This window comes from Corylus avellana, chromosome 1 (assembly GCF_965113065.1).
Source record: "Corylus avellana chromosome 1, dhCorAvel1.hap1.2, whole genome shotgun sequence".
Lineage (NCBI taxonomy): Eukaryota > Viridiplantae > Streptophyta > Magnoliopsida > Fagales > Betulaceae > Corylus > Corylus avellana.
Window position 1 is genome coordinate 22,530,012 of NC_142490.1, and position 8,008 is coordinate 22,538,019.

The 8,008-nt window shown below is 36.0% G+C and overlaps 1 pseudogene across 1 annotated transcript; it reads left to right on the forward strand.

The window, feature by feature from the left end:
• The first annotated feature begins 1,180 nt into the window (after positions 1-1,180).
• LOC132169466 (protein argonaute 2 pseudogene) lies at positions 1,181-7,603 on the forward strand (annotated as a pseudogene). The gene is made up of 3 exons (XR_015911679.1): positions 1,181-1,622; positions 4,316-5,453; positions 5,761-7,603. The product of XR_015911679.1 is annotated as a protein argonaute 2 pseudogene (transcript).
• Positions 7,604-8,008: the final 405 nt, after the last annotated feature.

Here is an 8,008-nt window from a genome sequence, read left to right on the forward strand (position 1 = left end):
TTGAGTAAATTGACTTCTCATGTTCGCCTTATTTTGTCAATTCTTGATCAACCCAAATTTAAAAAAAGTCACAATAACGATTATACTGCCCACCCATTCTAATAAGTCTCAGAAAAAATGTCATTAATTACCAAAAATAAAATAAAATTAGAGGAAAATGCACTTTACTCCCTGAATTATCAATTCATTTGTACTTTTAATCTCAATGTTTAAAAAGTGACACTTTACCCCCTCCTCCCAAAGTATCTGAATTGACACTTTTAACCCAATTGTTTAAAAAGTAACACTTTACCATCCCAAAGTATTATTGAATTGACACTTTATCCCCCTGAGTTGACACTTTACCCTCTCTCAAAACTTAGTTACTTTGGGGGAGTAAAGTGTCAACGCAAAATAATTCATGAGGTAAAGAATCGCCTTTTAAATATTGAGGTTAAAAATGTCATTGTCAAATACTTTGGAGAGTAAAATGTCACTTTTTAAATATTAGGGTTAAAAATACAAATTGATGAATAATTCAAGGGGTAAATTGTATCTTCCAAAAAAAAAAAAAATTACCTTATAGTTTACACAACCATAAAACCCTTGTACCAAAATTATTTCTAATGATTTAATGAAGACTGTCCCTATGGCGGGAACTCCATATCGACAGAATGGACGTCCAGGAGATGCATCACTTTTTTTCAGAAATTACATATACAACCTGACTGAGTCCGTTCAAAAAATTAAAAAGCCCATAGTTTATTTTATTTTATTTTATTTATTTATTTTTTAAAATTCAAATCCTTGACGTAAAAGTATAACGATGACGTATTGCACAGGTGGTGGTATTCCCATTGCCCATTGGCGCAAGGATTTGTTTCGTCCCGTTTTCTTATAAAATTCCCATAAATTGCTAAGTCGTTTCCCGGCACTTTCCCCTCAGTCCCCGACCAATCTCCATAGGTTACACCGAACCTTCTGGAATATCCTAGAGATTTCTTCTTTCCCAAGTCTGAGTGAGTCAGACCTCACGCATTGGGTTTTGACGCGCGGTGGACTAGAGCTCCTTTACTTCCTTGCACTCCAAGCAAGTGTGCGTGTGTATATATAGACTCCCTCTCTATCCGTTTTGTAACCAAATTTTAGTCCTCAAATTATATTCTCTTTGTTTTGATTTCTGATTTGCTCCCAAGATTCGATGGAGAGAGGAGGAGGTGGGAACAGAGGGAGGGGTAGAGACGGAGCGGGTGGCAGTGGAAGAGGAGGAGGGAGGGTTAGAGATGGAGCGGGTGGCGGTGGAAGAGGAGGAGGGAGAGGGAGAGGAAGAGAGGGTTATGGTCCTGGTGCTGGCGGTGGTGGTGGTCGCCATCATCATCAACCGCAGCAGTGGATATCGAAGGAAGATGGTTCCGGTGAGGGGTGGAGCAACAGTGGTAGGGGTGGTGGTGTAGGTGGTAGTGATGGTTACGGTAGGGGCGGAGGAGCGACGAGGGGTGGGCGTGGTGGTGATGGTGGTCGTGGAGCGGGGAGGAGTGATACCAGTCGGCGTACGTGGGTGGAATCTGCTCCACCGGTTCAGCGTTCGTGGGTGGAATCTGCTCAACAAGTTCAGCGTCAACCTCAGATATCTCGGCCTGAAGGTATGTGATTTGTTTCTGAAATTGTTTTTATAGGATTCTGTTTCTGAAATAAGTTATCACTATTGTTGGTTTTGGCTCATGGGGAGATTATGAAATTGTTTAAAAATCTTGAAAAATTGTGGTGGTAAAACTGATTCCATCTATGGGCCTAAATATTTGAGAAATTTAAATGGTAAATAACAAGTAACTTTGGCACTTAGAAGGGGCCAAGCCCTGCTCTAGCTCACAGCTTTGCTGATACAACTTACTTTGATAATTCTCGATGGCAAAGCTAGATTTAAATACAAGACTCCTGCTATGCGGCTGCCAAAGCGTCGGACATATATTAAAAAAAATAATAAAAAAAAATTTATTATTTTATTTTGTTAGTTAAATTTCTATGCATTAATATTTAATTTTTAATGCTTCAAAACTTGTTTTTTGGATTCAAAATTAAAATTTAGGAATGGAAGGTTAACACTTTAGGGATTGTATTACCCAAAAGGGATTCGATCATCTTAAATTTGGTGCTAATGCCTCAAATTTGGTGCTAATACCTTAAATTTAAATTTCTCTTTAGTATTTCTCTTCTTCAATTAAAAAATAAATAAATCTTGGCCACATCAGCCTTTGGTAGACGCTGGGATGACCCCAGGCTGCCGAAAATCTCTACTCTAAATACAATGGAAGGAATAGAGATTTTCGGCAGCCTGAGGTCTGCCAAAGTCTGACGTGGCCAAGATTTTTTATTTTTTTATTTTTTATTGAAGAAGAGAGATATTAAAGGAAAATCTAAATTTGAGGTATTAGCACCAAATTTAAGATGATCGAATTCCTTTTGGGTGATACAATCTCTAAAGGGTTAACCTTTTATCCCTAGATTTTAGTTTTGAATCCAAAAAACAAGTTTTGAGGCATTAAAAATTAAATATTAACTCATAGAAATTTAACTAATAAAAAATATAACAAAATTTTTTTTTATTATTATTTTTTAATATATGTCGGACGCTAAACTACCAAATATTGGCAACTAAATAGCAGGACTCCAATGGAAGACTCAATAACTCACCCATGATGATCCCACTACATAATAACTGCTATTGTTGTTGATTCTAACTTCTATCCCACGACTTACAAAAGTCTAGCACACAACTACTTCTAAACACACTAGCTTATTATTAGTCCCATGTAGGATTTCTTTTGTCTGTGAAACTCATGGAGAGAAGTGAACGGAAAAATTGAAAAATGTTTGTTTTCTATTTTTTACCTATCTTCTGTCCATCTCCACATAAAAGATAGGCAAATTTACTATTGAATATGTGAAACCACATGTGGGTCTCGTAAATTTCTAAAATAGATAGGCAAGAGATGAATGTGTGACATTTCTTGGGAAGATTGGGTCGATGGGCGATGGGCGTTTTACAATTTTCGGGGTTATGTATATTGTGTGTCTCTCTATATATATTGATAAGTAATTAACCCAGGGGAAGGGGAAAAATTATTGAGCTGGAAGCAACTCTTTAGGTATTAAAATTGGAATGGAATTCCTATTGCTATTCCATCCGAAGTTCTTGCAAAAAAAACTAAAAATTATGAATATTTTGAAACTCAAATCCCCAAAATTCAAGGGGTTGACCCCAAAAATTTTCAAAAGAAAAAACAAATCTATATGGCACTGCAATTACACAAATTCATTACACTTTTAGGTTTTTCAATTAGATATATTTATTTATTAATTTAAAATCTTGTTTAATATTAATGCTATTATAATTTTGATCAAATTTGACTCCTTTAAATCTCATACCTCATATTTACATTAGAATGCCCTCACAATGCCGTTGACCTTTTTTTTTCTTTTTTTTTTTTGGGTACAATAAGTGGACAAAGTACTAAATAGGAGATTAAACAGTCTTATTATGAAAATTTTATTATAATTACATTTAGATTTAGTAGGAACTTCTCAATGATTTGGATTAGTTTGAAAGTTAAGATAAAACAGAGAAGTTCTTTGTATAAAAATTTAATTTGTGAATTTTTTGTGTTGTTTTTTACATATATCTATCCAAATTAGCAAGATATCATTTTGTATATTTCTATTTAGTTGTAAGTAATATTAATATATGAAGAATTTTCCTTTCATATAATGTTTGAACCTTTTTTTTTTCTAATAGTATTATTTCATTAGTCTGGCCCCCAAGAGAAAAAAAAATTCTAATTCCATCACTGCTTTTTAGAACCTAGTACAGAATTGATCGAGTTTGAAGTGCTTTTATTATGACATGCTTGAACTATTATACATCATCACACATGATTTGCATTCTTATTTAATTTAACTATTACACCATTATTAGATAAAGCTGTACCTAATGGAGTGCGTGATTATTGATAATGCATTGGTTTTCGGAGTTCATAAATGGTAGAAATTTATTTATATATATAATTCTTTTTTTTTTTTTTTTATATGTGGGATGATTGATCATCATTTCATTAAGATTGGTTTACTTTAAAAGGAGTATTAATGTTCCCAAACAATAAAAGGTATAATTCAATAGTGTCTACTAGTAATGTTTCTAGTACTTGTGCTATTAATTGTTTTCTATATAATATTGTAATTAATTAAAATATGCCACTATTAACCAAATCTTCATCTTTATGGATAATTCCTATTGGCTTGAGTACTTCAAAAATTGACCCTCTTATGTTTGGCTCTCCAGAATCTTCAGATAGAAAACTCCCAATAAAACGACCGGATAATGGTGGCGTAGTTGCTATTCGAACTGCTAAGCTTCGCGTCAATCATTTTCTTGTCATATTTAGTCCAGAGACTGTGATAATGCATTATGATGTTGATGTCAAACCTAAGGTGCCTTTCAAGGAAGGTCGGCCTATGGCAATATCAAAATCTACTTTGTCTTTGATCTGGAACAAATTATCTTCTGATGATCCTTTAGGATTTCCCTTGTCAACGACTGCATATGATGGTGAGAAGAACATTTTTAGTGCAAAATTATTGCCCACTGGAAGTTTTCATGTGGAAGTCTCGGATGGAGAAGACATGAAGGGCCGGTCATATATAGTTACTATCAAGCATGTGAATGAGCTCAAGCTTTGCAAGTTGAAGGATTATTTAAGCGGGCATCTCATGTCAATCCCGCGTGATATATTACAAGGAATGGATCTTGTAATGAAGGAAAATCCAGGAAAACACATGACCTCTGTTGGTCGGAGTTTTTTCCCGAGAGAACCTAGGGAAGGAGATGATCTTGGAAGGGGCATTACAGCATCTAGAGGGTTTCAACCTAGATTAAAGGCCACGTCTCAGGGTCTAGCCATGTGCTTGGACTATTCAATTTTGGCATTTTGGAAGCGAATGCCAGTTATTGATTTCCTCGGGCAGCATATTAACGAGTTTGACATAAAAAATTTCCAAAGGTTTAGGAGAGAAGTAAATGATGTGCTGAGGGGGTTGAAAGTCACCGTGACTCATCGAAAAAGTAAACAAAAGTATACCATTGGAGGGCTAACCGAGGAGAATACTAGACGAATATCATTCATTGCAGAAGACCCAGAGTGCAGGAATCCACCAAGGCAGCTTGGAATAGTTGACTACTTTAGAGAGAAATATGACAAGGATATTATGTATAAGGATATTCCTTGCTTGGATTTGGGAAAAGGAAACAAGAAAAACTATGTACCTATGGAGTTTTGCAACTTAGCTGAGGGGCAAAGATATCCAAAGGAGTATTTGGATAAAAATGCAGCCAAGATGTTGAAGAAACTGTCACTTGTACGACCAGAGGTCAGGGAGAGTGAGATATGCAGAATTGTACGTTCAGAAGATGGTCCTTGTGGGTAAGTGCATATGAAATTTATAGCCTTTTTATATCATTACTATATGATTTTTTTTTTTTTTTTGGTAGAACATCTGTTGTTTTCCTAAATTTATCCATTTCATAAACCAACAAATTGAAGTGCATGAATGCTTTTAATATTTGTAGGTGAATGTCTTACATACAACCAATTTATTTTTTATTTTTAATGAGCAGCCAATACTTTTTTTTGGCTTGGATCAAATTACTTAATGCAATCTAAATAATGTGACAATTAAACCTTTATAACATTTTTTTTCTTCTCAAATTTGGTTTTGTTTTATTGGCAGTGGAGACATAGCTCACAATTTTGGAATTGAAGTAAACCCAAACATGACAATAGTTCCCGGACGCCGTATTGACCCACCTGAGTTGAAGTTAGTTGCTCCAAATGGCAGAATGATGAAGGTAAAAGTTGATGAAGAGAAATGCCAATGGAATCTTGTTGGCAAATCGGTGGTGGAAGGTAAAATAATTGACCGGTGGTGTGTTATTGACTTCAGCTCCTCTGATAAATACAACTGCTTGGATCCTAATCATTTCATTCCAAAGCTTATTAATAAGTGCAACAATTTGGGGATCCGCATGGATGAGCCTCTCATATATAAGCGTGCAACAATGCGTATGTTATCAAAGGTTGACAATCTTCGTCAACTACTTGAAAGTGTCAATGAAGAAGCTTATAAGATCAGTGGTGGTGGTCATTTACAATTTGTTCTTTGTGTGATGTCCAAGAAGGATCCTGGTTATAAATCTCTCAAGTGGATCTCTGAGACCCAACTTGGTATGATGACACAGTGTTGTCTAACCACTTGTGCGAACTTATCAAAGGTAGCCACTCGTGCCAACCTATCAAAGGAAGACCAGTTTCTTGCAAATCTTGCTATCAAGATAAATGCTAAGCTTGGAGGCAGTAATGTAGAGCTAAATGATCCGTTCCCCCACTTTGGAGGCAAAGACCATGTTATGTTCTTGGGAGCTGATGTCAATCATCCGGGTGCTTGGAATACCACAAGTCCATCGATAGCAGCTGTTGTTGCAACTATGAACTGGCCTGCTGCAAACCGCTATGCAGCACGGGTCTGTGCGCAAGACCATCGAACAGAGAAGATTCTAAACTTTGGTGATATGTGTTTGGAGCTTGTTCAAGCTTATGCTGGGTTAAATCATGTCAGGCCGAACAAGATTGTGGTATTTCGTGACGGAGTTAGTGACAGCCAATTTGATATGGCTCTTAATGAGGAGTTGTTAGATTTGAAGATGGCATTTCAAACTATCAAATACTATCCAACCATCACACTTATAGTAGCCCAAAAGCGACACCAAACTCGTTTCTTTCCTGATAGCACAAGTGATGGGTGTTCTACTGGCAATGTGTTTCCAGGTACAGTTGTTGATAAAATAATTGTTCACCCATTCGAGTTTGACTTCTATCTTTGTAGTCACTATGGAAGCCTTGGAACAAGCAAGCTTACACACTATCATGTCCTGTGGGATGAACATGGGTTTAGTTCCGACCTATTGCAAAAGCTTATATATGACTTGTGTTTCACCTTTGCTCGGTGCACTAAACCTGTATCGTTGGTCCCGCCCGTGTACTATGCCGACCTTGTTGCTTATAGAGGGCGACTCTACTATGAGGCAATGGTGGAGGAGGGGCAATCTCCAGCTTCAATAGCACCCTCTTCCTCATCATCAGCATCAGCATCATCATCTCTTTTGTCAATGGCGTCATTTGAGAACTTCTTCAAGTTGCACACTGACTTGGAAAATGAAATGTTCTTTGTTTAAAAGGCTGTATCACACAGTCTTGTGTTATGGCTACCTTTTGTTTGACAATGCTCGACCTCCTTTCCTATGTGAATTAGTGAAGGAGTTTGTGCGTGAATCTAATGGGTTACAAGTCTCAATGTGTTGTCTTGTCCTTTTAGGGTTTGTGTGGACAATGTGATTTATATTTGAGTCTGCTGTGATTTGGTTTATGTAGAGGAATGTTATGCTTTTGTTTGAGTCAGACAAGGATAGAATCTGTGTGAATTTTATTTTTAAGATTTCTTTTGTTTTTGGAGTTGGTCTTGGTGTTTCTACCTATCTGCTTCTTTTCTCCATAATCAATGTGATATGTGGAAGGCCATAATGAAACAGTTTGATGAGTACTCGTGTGAATGTGTATGCTTAATATCATAGACAAGGATTCTTTTCTGTTCATTTGTGCGAATGTGTATGCCTAATATTATAGACAAGGATTTTTTCTAGTTTATTTGAATTAGAGGAGATTTAGTTGGTTATAAAATAAGGGCGAAATTATCATTTTGCAAATCTTTTTTTGGTTGACAATTTTGCCCTTCTATTTACACCAACCGGCTCTTCTCGGATTCAAATGAACTCGAGAGGACCCAAATTCTAATATCATAATATTTAATATTTAATAGGGTAATTATCTTTTGAACAAAAAATATTTATTTATTTTTAGGTTTTGAAGAATTTTGTTTACTCCAAATGTAGTTGAAGATACAAGTTGCATTAATGTGAGTGCAA